This window comes from Thalassophryne amazonica, unplaced genomic scaffold, assembly GCF_902500255.1.
Source record: "Thalassophryne amazonica unplaced genomic scaffold, fThaAma1.1, whole genome shotgun sequence".
Taxonomy (NCBI): Eukaryota; Metazoa; Chordata; class Actinopteri; order Batrachoidiformes; family Batrachoididae; genus Thalassophryne; species Thalassophryne amazonica.
Window position 1 is genome coordinate 404,677 of NW_022986239.1, and position 16,131 is coordinate 420,807.

General features: G+C 41.1%; 1 protein-coding gene across 1 annotated transcript in view; it reads right to left on the reverse strand.

Annotated features, from left to right (window-relative positions):
- The window catches only part of LOC117505737 (neurofascin-like), a 62,672-nt gene that overhangs the window by 17,717 nt on the left and 28,824 nt on the right, over window positions 1-16,131 (reverse strand). The window lies entirely within an intron of this gene.

A 16,131-nucleotide genomic window follows, 5' to 3' on the forward strand; every position in this document is an offset into this window, starting at 1 on the left:
CTGTGGATGATGCTATGTTGTTCTGGGGATGTTGTGTTGTTCTATGGATGTTGTTGTCGTGTTCTAGGGATGCTGACTTGTTATGTTGTTCTGTGGATGTTGCTGTTTTGTTTGTTGTTCTGTGGATGTTATGTTGTTCTGGGGATGTTGTGCTGTTCTGTGGATGTTGCTGTTTTGTTTGTTGTTCTGTGGATGATGTTATGTTGTTCTGGGGATGTTGTGTTCTATGGATGTTGTAAAATAACATAAAATGCAGTCCATTTGATGTGGTGTTCTAGGGATGCTGACTTGTGGTGTTCTGTGGATGTTGTGCTGTTCTGTGGATGTTGTGCTGTTCTGTGGATGTTGCTGTTTTGTTTGTTGTTCTGTGGATGATGTTATGTTGTTCTGGGGATGTTGTGTTGTTCTATGGATGTTGTTGTTGTGTTCTAGGGATGCTGACTTGTTATGTTCTGTGGATGTTGCTGTTTTGTTTGTTGTTCTGTGGATGTTGCTGTGTTGTTCTGGGGATGTTGCTGTGTTGTTCTGGGGATGTTGCTGTGTTGTTGTGGTGTTCTGGGGATGTTGCTGTGTTGTTCTGGGGATGCTGACGTGTTATGATGTTCTATGGATGTTGTGGTGTTCTGTGGATGTTGCAGTGTTGTTCTGGGGATGCTGACTTGTTATGTTGTTCTATGGATGTTGTGGTGTTCTGTGGATGTTGCAGTGTTGTTCTGGGGATGCTGACTTGTTATGTTGTTCTATGGATGTTGTGTTGTTCTGGGGATGCTGACTTGTGGTGTTCTGTGGATGTTGTTATGTTGTTCTGGGGATGTGCTGTTCTGTGGATGTTGTTGTGTTGTTCTGTGGATGTTGCTGTTTTGTTTGTTGTTCTGTGGATGTTATGTTGTTCTGTGGATGTTGTTGTGCTGTTCTGTGGATGTTGTGTTGTTCTGTGGATGTTGCTGTTTTGTTTGTTCTCTGGATGATGTTATGTTGATCTGGGAATGTTGTGTTGTTCTATGGATGTTGTTCTCGTGTTCTAGGGATGCTGACTTGTTATGATGTTCTGTGGATGTTGCTGTTTTTTTTTTTTGTTCTGTGGATGTTATGTTGTTCTGTGGATGATGTTATGTTGTTCTGTGGATGTTGTGTTGTTCTATGGATGTTGTAAAATAACATAAAATGCAGTCCATTTGTTGTGGTGTTCTAGGGATGCTGACTTGTGCTGTTCTGTGGATGTTGTGTTGTTCTGTGGATGTTGCTGTTTTGTTTGTTGTTCTGGGGATGTTGTGTTCTATGGATGTTGTTGTCGTGTTCTAGGGATGCTGACTTGTTATGTTGTTCTGTGGATGTTGCTGTTTTGTTTGTTGTTCTGGGGATGTTGCTGTGTTGTTCTGGGGATGTTGCTGTGTTGTTGTGGTGTTCTGGGGATGTTGCTGTGTTGTTCTATGGATGTTGTGGTGTTCTGTGGATGTTGCAGTGTTGTTCTGGGGATGCTGACTTGTTATGTTGTTCTATGGATGTTGTGTTGTTCTGGGGATACTGACTTGTGTTGTTCTGTGGATGTTGTGTTATTTTGTTCTGGGGATGATGCAGTGTTGTAATATTTTTCTGGGGATGGTGTGTTGTTCTGTGGATGTTGCAGTTTTGTTTGTTGTTCTGTGGATGTTGTTATGATGTTCTGGGGATGTTGTGCTGTTCTGTGGATGTTGTTGTGGTGTTCTGTGGATGTTGCTGTTTTGTTTGTTGTTCTGTGGATGTTATGTTGTTCTGTGGATGTTGTTGTGTTGTTCTGTGGATGTTGTGCTGTTCTGTGGATGTTGCTGTTTTGTTTGTTCTCTGGATGATGTTATGTTGTTCTGGGAATGTTGTGGTGTTCTATGGATGTTGTTGCCGTGTTCTAGGGATGCTGACTTATGTTGTTCTGTGGATGTTTCTGATTTGTTTGTTTGTTCTCTGGATGTTATGATGTTCTGTGGATGTTGTGCTGTTCTGTGGATGTTGTGTTGTTCTGTGGATGTTGCTGTTTTGTTTGTTCTCTGGATGATGTTATGTTGTTCTGGGAATTTTGTGTTGTTCTATGGATGTTGTTGTCGTGTTCTAGGGATGCTGACTTGTTATGCTGTTCTGTGGATGTTGCTGTTTTGTTTGTTGTTCTGTGGATGATGTTATGATGTTCTGGGGATGTTGTGTTGTTCTATGGATGTTGTAAAATAACATAAAATGCAGTCCATTTGTTATGATGTTCTGTGGATGTTGTGGTGTTCTGTGGATGTTGCAGTGTTGTTCTGGGGATGCTGACTTGTTATGTTGTTCTATGGATGTTGTGTTGTTCTGGGGATGCTGACTTGTGGTGTTCTGTGGATGTTGTGTTATGTTGTTCTGGGGATGATGCAGTCTTGTTATATTTTTCTGGGGATGGTGTGTTGTTCTGTGGATGTTGTTGTGGTGTTCTGTGGATGTTGCTGTTTTGTTTGTTGTTCTGTGGATGTTATGTTGTTCTGGGGATGTTGCTGTTTTGTTTGTTGTTCTGTGGATGTTATGTTGTTCTGTGGATGTTGTTGTGTTGTTCTGTGGATGTTGTGCTGTTCTGTGGATGTTGCTGTTTTGTTTGTTCTCTGGATGATGTTATGTTGTTCTGGGAATGTTGTGTTGTTCTATGGATGTTGTTGTCGTGTTCTAGGGATGCTGACTTGTTATGTTGTTCTGTGGATGTTGCTGTTTTGTTTGTTGTTCTGTGGATGTTATGTTGTTCTGGGGATGTTGTTGTGTTGTTCTGTGGATGTTGCTGTTTTGTTTGTTGTTCTGTGGATGATATGTTGTTCTGGGGATGTTGTGTTGTTCTATGGATGTTGTTGTAAAATAACATAAAATGCAGGCCATTTGTTGTGGTGTTCTGGGGATGCTGACTTGTGTTGTTCTGGGGATGCTGTGCTGTTCTGTGGATGTTGTGCTGTTCTGTGGATGTTGTGCTGTTCTGTGGATGTTGTGTTGTTCTGTGGATGATATGTTGTTCTGTGGATGATATGTTGTTCTGGGGATGTTATGTTGTTCTGGGGATGTTGTGTTGTTCTATGGATGTTGTTGTCCTGTTCTAGGGATGCTGACTTGTTATGTTGTTCTGTGGATGTTGCTGTTTTGTTTGTTGTTCTGTGGATGTTGTGGTGTTCTGGGGATGTTGCTGTGTTGTTATTTTGTTCTGGGGATGTTGTTGTGTTGTTCTGGGGATGTTGCTGTGTTGTTCTGGGGATGCTGACTTGTTATGTTTTTCTATGGATGTTGTGTTGTTCTAGGGATGTTGTGTTATGATGTTCTGAGGACATTGCTCTGTTGTTATGTTGTTCTGGGGATGTTGTGTTCTGTGGATGTTGTGTTGTTCTCTGGACGTTGTTGTGTTGTTCTCTGGATGTTGCTGTGATATGTTGTTCTGTGGATGTTCTTCTAGGGATATGGTTGTGCTGTTCTGTGGATGTTGTTATGTTGTTCTGGGGATGTTGTGTTGTTCTGTGGATGTTGCTGTTTTGTTTGTTGTTCTGTGGATGTTGTGTTCTGTGGATGTTGCTGTTTTGTTTGTTCTCTGGATGATGTTATGTTGTTCTGGGAATGTTTTGTTGTTCTATGGATGTTGTTGTCATGTTCTAGGGATGCTGACTTGTTATGTTGTTCTGTGGATGTTGCTGTTTTGTTTGTTCTGTGGATGTTATGTTGTTCTGGGGATGTTGTTGTGTTGTTCTGTGGATGTTGTGCTGTTCTGTGGATGTTGTTGTGTTGTTATGTGGATGATGTTATGTTGTTCTGGGGATGTTGTGTTGTTCTATGGATGTTGTAAAATAACATAAAATGCAGTCCATTTGTTGTGGTGTTCTAGGGATGCGGACTTGTGCTGTTCTGTGGATGTTGTGTTGTTCTGTGGATGTTGCTGTTTTGTTTGTTGTTCTGTGGATGATGTTATGTTGTTCTGGGGATGTTGTGTTGTTCTGTGGATGTTGTTATTGTGTTCTAGGGATGCTGACTTGTTATGTTGTTCTGTGGATGTTGCTGTTTTGTTTGTTGTTCTGTGGATGTTATGTTGTTCTATGGATGTTGTGTTGTTCTGTGGATGTTGCTGTTTTGTTTGTTCTCTGGATGATGTTATGTTGTTCTGGGAATGTTTTCTTGTTCTATGGATGTTGTTGTCGTGTTCTAGGGATGCTGACTTGTTATGTTGTTCTGTGGATGTTGCTGTTTTGTTTGTTGTTCTGGGGATGTTGCTGTGTTGTTCTGGGGATGTTGCTGTGTTGTTGTGGTGTTCTGGGGATGTTGCTGTGTTGTTCTATGGATGTTGTGGTGTTCTGTGGATGTTGCAGTGTTGTTCTGGGGATGCTGACTTGTTATGTTGTTCTATGGATGTTGTGTTGTTCTGGGGATACTGACTTGTGTTGTTCTGTGGATGTTGTGTTATTTTGTTCTGGGGATGATGCAGTGTTGTAATATTTTTCTGGGGATGGTGTGTTGTTCTGTGGATGTTGCAGTTTTGTTTGTTGTTCTGTGGATGTTGTTATGATGTTCAGGGGATGTTGTGCTGTTCTGTGGATGTTGTTGTGGTGTTCTGTGGATGTTGCTGTTTTGTTTGTTGTTCTGTGGATGTTATGTTGTTCTGTGGATGTTGTTGTGTTGTTCTGTGGATGTTGTGCTGTTCTGTGGATGTTGCTGTTTTGTTTGTTCTCTGGATGATGTTATGTTGTTCTGGGAATGTTGTGGTGTTCTATGGATGTTGTTGCCATGTTCTAGGGATGCTGACTTATGTTGTTCTGTGGATGTTTCTGATTTGTTTGTTTGTTCTCTGGATGTTATGATGTTCTGTGGATGTTGTGCTGTTCTGTGGATGTTGTGTTGTTCTGTGGATGTTGCTGTTTTGTTTGTTCTCTGGATGATGTTATGTTGTTCTGGGAATTTTGTGTTGTTCTATGGATGTTGTTGTCGTGTTCTAGGGATGCTGACTTGTTATGTTGTTCTGTGGATGTTATGTTGTTCTGTGGATGTTGTGCTGTTCTGTGGATGTTGCTGTTTTGTTTGTTGTTCTGTGGATGATGTTCTGATGTTCTGGGGATGTTGTGTTGTTCTATGGATGTTGTAAAATAACATAAAATGCAGTCCATTTGTTATGATGTTCTGTGGATGTTGTGGTGTTCTGTGGATGTTGCAGTGTTGTTCTGGGGATGCTGACTTGTTATGTTGTTCTATGGATGTTGTGTTGTTCTGGGGATGCTGACTTGTGGTGTTCTGTGGATGTTGTGTTATGTTGTTCTGGGGATGATGCAGTCTTGTTATATTTTTCTGGGGATGGTGTGTTGTTCTGTGGATGTTGTTGTGGTGTTCTGTGGATGTTGCTGTTTTGTTTGTTGTTCTGTGGATGTTATGTTGTTCTGGGGATGTTGCTGTTTTGTTTGTTGTTCTGTGGATGTTATGTTGTTCTGTGGATGTTGTTGTGTTGTTCTGTGGATGTTGTGCTGTTCTGTGGATGTTGCTGTTTTGTTTGTTCTCTGGATGATGTTATGTTGTTCTGGGAATGTTGTGTTGTTCTATGGATGTTGTTGTCGTGTTCTAGGGATGCTGACTTGTTATGTTGTTCTGTGGATGTTGCTGTTTTGTTTGTTGTTCTGTGGATGTTATGTTGTTCTGGGGATGTTGTTGTGTTGTTCTGTGGATGTTGCTGTTTTGTTTGTTGTTCTGTGGATGATATGTTGTTCTGGGGATGTTGTGTTGTTCTATGGATGTTGTTGTAAAATAACATAAAATGCAGGCCATTTGTTGTGGTGTTCTGGGGATGCTGACTTGTGTTGTTCTGGGGATGCTGTGCTGTTCTGTGGATGTTGTGCTGTTCTGTGGATGTTGTGCTGTTCTGTGGATGTTGTGTTGTTCTGTGGATGATATGTTGTTCTGTGGATGTTATGTTGTTCTGGGGATGTTGTGTTGTTCTATGGATGTTGTTGTCCTGTTCTAGGGATGCTGACTTGTTATGTTGTTCTGTGGATGTTGCTGTTTTGTTTGTTGTTCTGTGGATGTTGTGGTGTTCTGGGGATGTTGCTGTGTTGTTCTGGGGATGCTGCTGTGTTGTTCTGGGGATGCTGCAGTGTTGTTATTTTGTTCTGGGGATGTTGTTGTGTTGTTCTGGGGATGTTGCTGTGTTGTTCTGGGGATGCTGACTTGTTATGTTTTTCTATGGATGTTGTGTTGTTCTAGGGATGTTGTGTTATGATGTTCTGAGGACATTGCTCTGTTGTTATGTTGTTCTGGGGATGTTGTGTTCTGTGGATGTTGTGTTGTTCTCTGGACGTTGTTGTGTTGTTCTCTGGATGTTGCTGTGATATGTTGTTCTGTGGATGTTCTTCTAGGGATATGGTTGTGCTGTTCTGTGGATGTTGTTATGTTGTTCTGGGGATGTTGTGTTGTTCTGTGGATGTTGCTGTTTTGTTTGTTGTTCTGTGGATGTTGTGTTCTGTGGATGTTGCTGTTTTGTTTGTTCTCTGGATGATGTTATGTTGTTCTGGGAATGTTTTGTTGTTCTATGGATGTTGTTGTCATGTTCTAGGGATGCTGACTTGTTATGTTGTTCTGTGGATGTTGCTGTTTTGTTTGTTCTGTGGATGTTATGTTGTTCTGGGGATGTTGTTGTGTTGTTCTGTGGATGTTGTGCTGTTCTGTGGATGTTGTTGTGTTGTTATGTGGATGATGTTATGTTGTTCTGGGGATGTTGTGTTGTTCTATGGATGTTGTAAAATAACATAAAATGCAGTCCATTTGTTGTGGTGTTCTAGGGATGCGGACTTGTGCTGTTCTGTGGATGTTGTGTTGTTCTGTGGATGTTGCTGTTTTGTTTGTTGTTCTGTGGATGATGTTATGTTGTTCTGGGGATGTTGTGTTGTTCTGTGGATGTTGTTATTGTGTTCTAGGGATGCTGACTTGTTATGTTGTTCTGTGGATGTTGCTGTTTTGTTTGTTGTTCTGTGGATGTTATGTTGTTCTATGGATGTTGTGTTGTTCTGTGGATGTTGCTGTTTTGTTTGTTCTCTGGATGATGTTATGTTGTTCTGGGAATGTTTTCTTGTTCTATGGATGTTGTTGTCGTGTTCTAGGGATGCTGACTTGTTATGTTGTTCTGTGGATGTTGCTGTTTTGTTTGTTGTTCTGTGGATGTTATGTTGTTCTATGGATGTTGTGTTGTTCTGTGGATGTTGCTGTTTTGTTTGTTCTCTGGATGATGTTATGTTGTTCTGGGAATGTTTTCTTGTTCTATGGATGTTGTTGTCGTGTTCTAGGGATGCTGACTTGTTATGTTGTTCTGTGGATGTTGCTGTTTTGTTTGTTGTTCTGTGGATGTTATGTTGTTCTGGGGATGTTGTTGTGTTGTTCTGTGGATGTTGTGCTGTTCTGTGGATGTTGTGTTGTTCTGTGGATGTTGTGTTGTTCTGTGGATGTTGTGCTGTTCTGTGGATGTTGTTGTGTTGTTCTGTGGATGATGTTATGTTGTTCTGTGGATGTTGTGCTGTTCTGTGGATGTTGTGTTGTTCTGTGGATGATGTTGTGTTGTTCTATGGATGTTGTTGTGTTGTTCTGTGGATGTTGTGCTGTTCTGTGGATGATGTCTCTCTGCAGCTTCACACACACACACACACACACACATACACACACACACACACACACACACAGGATCTCTCTCTGTGCTTGACTGGATTCTGCCTCACGTTGCTCTGTCAAGTTTTGTCAAGTTTTCTTCAGCTCCTCTCTTTTTCAGTTTGTCTGATATTTAAAGTTACTTGGTGAACTTGTTTCATGACATACGCGCAGCTTTTAACAAGACAGAGGTGAAAACAGCTCCTGTCACGTCGGTCACAGCCTCCAGTCGGGTTTTTTGTTTATTTATTTTTTAACCTTTTTTTTTTTTTTTTTGCTCTTCGTTTTGTTGGTGATATAAAGTCAGTTGTAAACCTTTGCTCATACTGAACGCGGTGCTTTTGAGAAGAACACAGTGAACAAGGCTGATATTATTTCCTTGTTTGCCATCACTGGATGTTTGCATGAATCACCAAGTTCACACAGATCATTAAAAAATTAACAGTCTTACAGACCACTTACACACAGACACACATACAGCTGAACACACAAAGTAGGCGATATTAATATTTTTTATTGAATATGGCTGCATGCAGTATGTGACACTTTATCACTGCAGTTCATAAAAATAAATTAGTCAGTCGAACAACCTCTCTGTCTCCCTCAGTATGCACACACACACAGATAGTCATGCACACACAGACACAGACACCTTAATCAATATTGTTTAACTTTGTGTGTGGAAAAAAATGCAGAGAACGTTAGGTAGTAAAAATAAATAAATAATTTAAAAAAAATCAGTTTGATCATAAAATTAAAATAAAGTTATGTTGAGTATGACAACTCTTGTTCATGCAGACTTAGTAGTTCATAATTTCCTACGACACTGAATCTCAATTCTGAGGCTGTTCTGTAAATATTCATTCATACACATAAAAATATTCATGTTCTGAGTTTATAAAAAACTTGTTCTGTAAATAGTTGCTTTACTATTGTGATCAAAAACATTGAATCTCAATTTTGAGGCTGTTCTGTAAATAGTTTTCAAACAAGCAATAAATATAGCAACATCTGATCAATCCATATCAATTTCAGACTTAAAGTAATTTACTGATTTAAGCCCCAGCCATTTCGGGTTAAACCATGCCCACGTCCGGTTTAGGCCCCACCCACTACGAGTACAGATACAGATAGTGGTGTACTCGCTCATCCCTAGTTGTTATGTTGTTCTATGAACATGGTTGTGTTGTTCTGTTGTTCTGGGGATGTTGTGTTATGATGTTCTATGGATGTTGTTCTGTGGACATTGCTGTGTTGTTAGTATGTTGTTCTGGGGATGTTGTGTTTTGTTGTTCTGTGGACGTTGCAGTGTTGTTAGTATGTTGTTTTGGGGATGTTGCATTTTGTTGTTCTGTGGATGTTGCTATGTTGTTAGTATGTTGTTCTGGGGATGTTGCATTTTGTTGTTCTGTGGACGTTGCTGTGTTGTAAGTATGTTGTTCTGGGGATGTTGTGTTTTGTTGTTCTGTGGATGTTGCTATGTTGTTAGTATGTTGTTCTGGGGATGTTGCATTTTGTTGTTCTGTGGACGTTGCTGTGTTGTTAGTATGTTGTTCTGGGGATGTTGCGTTTTGTTGTTCTGTGGACTTGCTGTGTTGTTAGTATGTTGTTCTGGGGATGTTGTGTTTTGTTGTTCTGTGGACATTGCTGTGTTGTTAGTATGTTGTTCTGGGGATGTTATGATGTTCTGTGGATGTTGTTCTGTGGACATTGCTGTGTTGTTAGTATGTTGTTCTGGGGATGTTATGATGTTCTGTGGATGTTGTTCTGTGGACATTGCTGTGTTGTTAGTATGTTGTTCTGGGGATGTTATGATGTTCTGTGGATGTTGTTCTGTGGACATTGCTGTGTTGTTAGTATGTTGTTCTGGGGATGTTATGATGTTCTGTGGATGTTGTTCTGTGGACATTGCTGTGTTGTTAGTATGTTGTTCTGGGGATGTTATGATGTTCTGTGGATGTTGTTCTGTGGACATTGCTGTGTTGTTAGTATGTTGTTCTGGGGATGTTATGATGTTCTGTGGATGTTGTTCTGTGGACATTGCTGTGTTGTTAGTATGTTGTTCTGGGGATGTTATGATGTTCTGTGGATGTTGTTCTGTGGACGTTGCTGTGTTGTTAGTATGTTATTCTGGGGATGTTGCATTTTGTTGTTCTGTGGACATTGCTGTGTTGTTAGTATGTTGTTCTGGGGATGTTGTGTTATGATGTTCTGTGGATGTTGTTCTGTGGACATTGCTGTGTTGTTAGTATGTTGTTCTGGGGATGTTATGATGTTCTGTGGATGTTGTTCTGTGGACATTGCTGTGTTGTTAGTATGTTGTTCTGGGGATGTTATGATGTTCTGTGGATGTTGTTCTGTGGACATTGCTGTGTTGTTAGTATGTTGTTCTGGGGATGTTATGATGTTCTGTGGATGTTGTTCTGTGGACATTGCTGTGTTGTTAGTATGTTGTTCTGGGGATGTTATGATGTTCTGTGGATGTTGTTCTGTGGACATTGCTGTGTTGTTAGTATGTTGTTCTGGGGATGTTATGATGTTCTGTGGATGTTGTTCTGTGGACATTGCTGTGTTGTTAGTATGTTGTTCTGGGGATGTTATGATGTTCTGTGGATGTTGTTCTGTGGACGTTGCTGTGTTGTTAGTATGTTATTCTGGGGATGTTGCATTTTGTTGTTCTGTGGACATTGCTGTGTTGTTAGTATGTTGTTCTGGGGATGTTGTGTTATGATGTTCTGTGGATGTTGTTCTGTGGACATTGCTGTGTTGTTAGTATGTTGTTCTGGGGATGTTATGATGTTCTATGGATGTTGTTCTGTGGACATTGCTGTGTTGTTAGTATGTTGTTCTGGGGATGTTGTGTTTTGTTGTTCTGTGGACGTTGCTGTGTTAGTATGTTGTTCTGGGGATGTTGTTTTGTTGTTCTGTGGACATTGCTGTGTTGTTAGTATGTTGTTCTGGGGATGTTGTGTTATGATGTTCTGTGGATGTTGTTCTGTGGACATTGCTGTGTTGTTAGTATGTTGTTTGTGGGAAGTTATGATGTTCTGTGGATGTTGTTCTGTGGACATTGCTGTGTTGTTAGTATGTTGTTTGTGGGATGTTATGATGTTCTGTGGATGATGTTCTGTGGACATTGCTGTGTTGTTAGTATGTTGTTATAGGGATGTTATGATGTTCTGTGGATGTTGTTCTGTGGACATTGCTGTGTTGTTAGTATGTTGTTCTGGGGATGTTATGATGTTCTGTGGATGTTGTTCTGTGGACATTGCTGTGTTGTTAGTATGTTGTTCTGGGGATGTTATGATGTTCTGTGGATGTTGTTCTGTGGACATTGCTGTGTTGTTAGTATGTTGTTCTGGGGATGTTATGATGTTCTGTGGATGTTGTTCTGTGGACATTGCTGTGTTGTTATGATGTTCTGTGGATGTTGTTCTGTGGACATTGCTGTGTTGTTAGTATGTTCTGTGGATGTTGTTCTGTGGACATTGCTGTGTTGTTAGTATGTTGTTCTGGGGATGTTGTTCTGTGGACATTGCTGTGTTGTTAGTATGTTGTTCTGGGGATGTTGTTCTGTGGACATTGCTGTGTTGTTAGTATGTTGTTCTGGGGATGTTGTTCTGTGGACATTGCTGTGTTGTTAGTATGTTGTTCTGGGGATGTTGTTCTGTGGACGTTGCTGTGTTAGTATGTTGTTCTGGGGATGTTGTTTTGTTGTTCTGTGGACATTGCTGTGTTGTTAGTATGTTGTTCTGGGGATGTTGTGTTATGATGTTCTGTGGATGTTGTTCTGTGGACATTGCTGTGTTGTTAGTATGTTGTTTGTGGGAAGTTATGATGTTCTGTGGACATTGCTGTGTTGTTAGTATGTTGTTTGTGGGATGTTATGATGTTCTGTGGATGATGTTCTGTGGACATTGCTGTGTTGTTAGTATGTTGTTATAGGGATGTTATGATGTTCTGTGGATGTTGTTCTGTGGACATTGCTGTGTTGTTAGTATGTTGTTCTGGGGATGTTATGATGTTCTGTGGATGTTGTTCTGTGGACATTGCTGTGTTGTTAGTATGTTGTTCTGGGGATGTTATGATGTTCTGTGGATGTTGTTCTGTGGACATTGCTGTGTTGTTAGTATGTTGTTCTGGGGATGTTATGATGTTCTGTGGATGTTGTTCTGTGGACATTGCTGTGTTGTTATGATGTTCTGTGGATGTTGTTCTGTGGACATTGCTGTGTTGTTAGTATGTTCTGTGGATGTTGTTCTGTGGACATTGCTGTGTTGTTAGTATGTTGTTCTGGGGATGTTGTTCTGTGGACATTGCTGTGTTGTTAGTATGTTGTTCTGGGGATGTTGTTCTGTGGACATTGCTGTGTTGTTAGTATGTTGTTCTGGGGATGTTGTTCTGTGGACATTGCTGTGTTGTTAGTATGTTGTTCTGGGGATGTTGTTCTGTGGACGTTGCTGTGTTGTTAGTATGTTGTTCTGGGGATGTTGTTCTGTGGACGTTGCTGTGTTGTTAGTATGTTGTTCTGGGGATGTTGCGTTTTGTTGTTCTGTGGACGTTGCTGTGTTGTTAGTATGTTGTTCTGGGGATGTTGCGTTTTGTTGTTCTGTGGACGTTGCTGTGTTGTTAGTATGTTGTTCTGGGGATGTTGCGTTTTGTTGTTCTGTGGACGTTGCTGTGTTGTTAGTATGTTGTTCTGGGGATGTTGCGTTTTGTTGTTCTGTGGACGTTGCTGTGTTGTTAGTATGTTGTTCTGGGGATGTTGCGTTTTGTTGTTCTGTGGACGTTGCTGTGTTGTTAGTATGTTGTTCGGGGATGTTGCGTTTTGTTGTTCTGTGGACGTTGCTGTGTTGTTAGTATGTTGTTCTGGGGATGTTGCGTTTTGTTGTTCTGTGGACGTTGCTGTGTTGTTAGTATGTTGTTCTGGGGATGTTGCGTTATGATGTTCTCTGGACGTTGTTGTGTTGTTCTATGGATGTTGTGTTGTTCTATGGATGTTGTGTTCTGTGGATGTTGTTGTGGTGTTCTGGGGATGTTGTGTTGTTCTATGGATGTTGTGTTGTTCTGGGGATGTTGCGTTTTGGTGTTCTGTGGACGTTGCTGTGTTGTTAGTATGTTGTTCTGGGGATGTTGCGTTTTGTTGTTCTGTGGACGTTGCTGTGTTGTTAGTATGTTGTTCTGGGGATGTTGCGTTTTGTTGTTCTGTGGACGTTGCTGTGTTGTTAGTATGTTGTTCTGGGGATGTTGCGTTTTGTTGTTCTGTGGACGTTGCTGTGTTGTTAGTATGTTGTTCTGGGGATGTTGCGTTTTGTTGTTCTGTGGACGTTGCTGTGTTGTTAGTATGTTGTTCGGGGATGTTGCGTTTTGTTGTTCTGTGGACGTTGCTGTGTTGTTAGTATGTTGTTCTGGGGATGTTGCGTTTTGTTGTTCTGTGGACGTTGCTGTGTTGTTAGTATGTTGTTCTGGGGATGTTGCGTTATGATGTTCTCTGGACGTTGTTGTGTTGTTCTATGGATGTTGTGTTGTTCTATGGATGTTGTGTTCTGTGGATGTTGTTGTGGTGTTCTGGGGATGTTGTGTTGTTCTATGGATGTTGTGTTGTTCTGGGGATGTTGCGTTTTGGTGTTCTGTGGACGTTGCTGTGTTGTTAGTATGTTGTTCTGGGGATGTTGCGTTTTGGTGTTCTGTGGACGTTGCTGTGTTGTTAGTATGTTGTTCTGGGGATGTTGCGTTTTGGTGTTCTGTGGACGTTGCTGTGTTGTTAGTATGTTATTCTGGGGATGTTGCGTTTTGTTGTTTTGTGGACGTTGCTATGTTGTTAGTATGTTGTTCTGGGGATGTTGCATTTTGTTGTTCTGGGGATGTTGCTATGTTGTTAGTATGTTGTTCTGGGGATGTTGCATTTTGTTGTTCTGTGGACGTTGCTGTGTTGTTAGTATGTTGTTCTGGGGATGTTGCGTTTTGTTGTTCTGGGGACGTTGCTGTGTTAGTATGTTGTTCTGGGGATGTTGTGTTATGATGTTCTGTGGATGTTGTTCTGTGGACATTGCTGTGTTGTTAGTATGCCGTTCTGGGGGTGTTGTGTTGTTCTCTGGATGTTGTTGTGTTGTTCTATGGATGTTGTTGTGTTGTTCTATGGATGTTGTGTTCTGTGGATGTTGTTGTGGTGTTCTGGGGATGTTGTGTTGTTCTATGGATGTTGTGTTGTTCTGTGGATGTTGTTGTTTTGTTCTCTGGATGTTTTTGTGTTGTTCTGTGGATGTTGTTGTTTTGTTCTCTGGATGTTTTTGTGTTGTTTTATGGATGTTGTTGTGTTGTTCTGGGGATGGTGACATGTTATACTCTGTGGATGTTGTTGACTTGTGTTGTTCTATGGATGGCATTGTGTTATGTTGTTCTGTGGATGGTGTTGTGTTATGTTGTTCTGGGGATGTTGTTGTGGTGTTCTGGGGATGTTGTGTTGTTCTATGGATGTTGTTGTGGTGTTCTGGGGATGCTGACGTTATACTCTGTGGATGTTTTTGACTTGTGTTCTATGGATGGCATTGTGTTATGATGTTCTGTGGATGGGGTTGTGTTGTTATGTTGTTCTGGGGATGTTGACTTGTGTTGTTAGTATGTTGTTCTGGGGATGTTGCGTTTTGTTGTTCTGTGGACGTTGCTGTGTTGTTAGTATGTTGTTCTGGGGATGTTGCGTTTTGTTGTTCTGTGGACGTTGCTGTGTTGTTAGTATGTTGTTCTGGGGATGTTGCGTTTTGTTGTTCTGTGGACGTTGCTGTGTTGTTAGTATGTTGTTCTGGGGATGTTGCGTTTTGTTGTTCTGTGGACGTTGCTGTGTTGTTAGTATGTTGTTCTGGGGATGTTGTGTTATGATGTTCTCTGGACGTTGTTGTGGTGTTCTATGGATGTTGTGTTGTTCTATGGATGTTGTGTTCTGTGGATGTTGTTGTGGTGTTCTGGGGATGTTGTGTTGTTCTATGGATGTTGTGTTGTTCTGGGGATGTTGCGTTTTGGTGTTCTGTGGACGTTGCTGTGTTGTTAGTATGTTGTTCTGGGGATGTTGCGTTTTGTTGTTCTGGGGACGTTGCTGTGTTGTTAGTATGTTGTTCTGGGGATGTTGCGTTTTGTTGTTCTGTGGACTTGCTGTGTTGTTAGTATGTTGTTCTGGGGATGTTGCGTTTTGTTGTTCTGTGGATGTTGCTGTGTTGTTAGTATGTTGTTCTGGGGATGTTGCATTTTGTTGTTCTGGGGATGTTGCTGTGTTGTTAGTATGTTGTTCTGGGGATGTTGTGTTTTGTTGTTCTGTGGACGTTGCTGTGTTGTTAGTATGTTGTTCTGGGGATGTTGCATTTTGTTGTTCTGGGGATGTTGCTATGTTGTTAGTATGTTGTTCTGGGGATGTTGCATTTGGTTGTTCTGTGGACGTTGCTGTGTTGTTAGTATGTTGTTCTGGGGATGTTGCGTTTTGTTGTTCTGTGGACGTTGCTGTGTTAGTATGTTGTTCTGGGGATGTTGTGTTATGATGTTCTGTGGATGTTGTTCTGTGGACATTGCTGTGTTGTTAGTATGCCGTTCTGGGGGTGTTGTGTTGTTCTCTGGATGTTGTTGTGTTGTTCTATGGATGTTGTTGTGTTGTTCTATGGATGTTGTGTTCTGTGGATGTTGTTGTGGTGTTCTGGGGATGTTGTGTTGTTCTATGGATGTTGTGTTGTTCTGTGGATGTTGTTGTTTTGTTCTCTGGATGTTTTTGTGTTGTTCTGTGGATGTTGTTGTTTTGTTCTCTGGATGTTTTTGTGTTGTTTTATGGATGTTGTTGTGGTGTTCTGGGGATGGTGACATGTTATACTCTGTGGATGTTGTTGACTTGTGGTGTTCTATGGATGGCGTTGTGTTATGTTGTTCTGTGGATGGGGTTATGTTGTTATGTTGTTCTGGGGATGTTGACTTGTGGTGTTCTGGGGATGTTGTTGATTTGTTCTGTGTTTCTGTGGATGTTGTTGTGTTGCTATGTATGTTGGTCTAATCTTACCAACCCCCAGAGCAAAGCATAGGTGACAGTGGTAAGGAAAAAGTCCCTCTGATGTTTTGAGGAAGAAACCTCAAGCAGACCAGACTCAGCCATCCTAACAGTTACAAGGATTTACAAAGCTGAACAAACATAAAATAGAAAAACAAATAACAGGGACCAGACTCAGTGCTATGAGCATTGCAACATGATCTATATGTAGTGTTACCCACACTGCAACAGGATCTATACACAGTATTACCCACACTGCAACAGGAACCAAACACAGTTCAAAGTACTTCAGAAAAGAGAAACAGGTTTCACCAAAATAATAAACACATCCAACACAGTTCCACAGGGTGAACACACATGGGACAACAGTAAAGTGTCTATTAGCTCAGATGAAGCAAAGGTCAAAGGCCCTTGGGTTCGGAGGGTGACGTGGTTCAGTGTTGGTCCTTGGTTCTATATCTGAGGAACAGGTTCAG